This window comes from Athene cunicularia, unplaced genomic scaffold (genome assembly GCF_003259725.1).
Source record: "Athene cunicularia isolate RWA unplaced genomic scaffold, athCun1 SCF_26, whole genome shotgun sequence".
Taxonomy (NCBI): domain Eukaryota; kingdom Metazoa; phylum Chordata; class Aves; order Strigiformes; family Strigidae; genus Athene; species Athene cunicularia.
The window spans coordinates 20,662-22,299 of record NW_020799333.1 but is presented as its reverse complement, the minus strand read 5'-3'; positions in this window follow the sequence as shown (position 1 = coordinate 22,299).

Sequence of the window (1,638 nt, the reverse complement as noted above, 5' to 3'; positions counted from 1 at the left end):
TCAAGGGGATTTCCAGGTTTGGGAATTCACATTTCCAAGCCCTGCGGGACAGGGAAGGACTCCAGCCAGTGACAGCGAGGCTCACTTGTTTTGTCGCCCAAGCCCTATCATAGCTGTCCCTGGGAAGGACGGGCATGTGGGGGATTTCGAGGTGGCAGCAAGCCTCCTGGGCATCAGGCAGTTAGGAGCAGGGGAGAACTTTGCCAAAACCTTGACTTGGAGTGTATTGTCTAGGCAGGATTGGCTGCCTCTCAGACAGGTTCACCAGGTTTGAGCTTTCCAAGTCGAAGCCTGAAGTCATCCACTGCAGAAGAGAGATGCTGTCTAAGACCACCAGCTGGGAGCAGGGCCGTGACCTCCGTGAGGGACGGGAGCAATCAGGAGATGAAACAACCCAGGGAGAGCACAACATTTGTTTCCCCGGGAGCAGGAGAGGAGGAACACATAGTGCTCATTGCTTTCCCTTTGCTTGCCACAGGACTGGACTGTCCCACGAACTTGAGGGAGCCGGCGCAGTGACAAAGAACCGAGTGAAAGCACATTAGAAAGAGAGATTTAACTGGCCCAGCAGAATTTAGATCCAATTAAGCATTTCAGACTGTGTCTGCACAGCAGGAGGGGAAGGGAAACGAGAGCAACCGTGAGGAGCACCAGACAGGAACAGCACTTGTGAAAGCCTCCCCAGAGAGGCGAGTGCCCTGTGCCCATGGGAGTCTTGCTCCAGAGGCCTTGTAGGGAGCATCTCCTTCATCACCACCAGCCTCTTCTTCCTAAGCACCACTTGAATCAGACATGTCACTTGTTTCTCCCATCCCCGGGTGAGTGCAGATGCCTCGGCAGGAACAGGGACATCCCAGCCAGAGGAACCACAGCAGGGGAGGTGCACACAGAGAGGCCCCACAGTCCCTCGTACCAAGCAGAGGTGGACCAGGAGTGACACCCCGCAGGGAGGATAACAGAGGGGCACACACGTTGGCAGGGGCACCTGTTTGGCACAGAGTTGCTCCGACCCAAGGTGAAATCTCTAAGGGCTTTGGGAAGGGGTGAGATTTCTTCAGTATCTGTGGAAAGCAGGGCGTACAGCCCTGGCTCTGAGGCCACCCCAGGGGTCCTTCGAGGCCCTGACCTCCCCCACCCTGCTTCCCATGGGGCAGAGGGTGCACACAGGGGTCCCCCCAAGGACCTGCCCTGCCCTACAGATGAGGGGGCGATCCTGGCACTACCCTTGTCTGATACAAGGGCATTTCCTCCAGCACAGCTCCCCTGCCCCACAGCCCGGGGTGCCCCCGGCATCCCCCTTACTGCAGAGGGGAACCCCAGGGCCCCCAGCCAGCTCCCCTGGCCCACAGCCGGGGTGGATGCCCCCGGTACCCCCCACCCTTGCAGGGGGTACCCCAGGGGCCCCAGCCCCACGGCCAGGCAGGGTGCTCCTGACAGCCCCTTCCCGAGACAAGGGGCTGCTCCAGCTCGCCCACCCAACGCCCCCCGCCTGGGAGGGGACCCGCGGCCCTTGCACCCCTTCCCCGGAGGAGCTGGGGGGTCTGGCCGGGCCGGCGCTCACCTGTCCGGCGGCTTGGCGCTCCGCTGCCAGAGCTGCTGCTGCCGCGGGAGGGAGGGGCGGGGCGGGCCCGGCCAGCG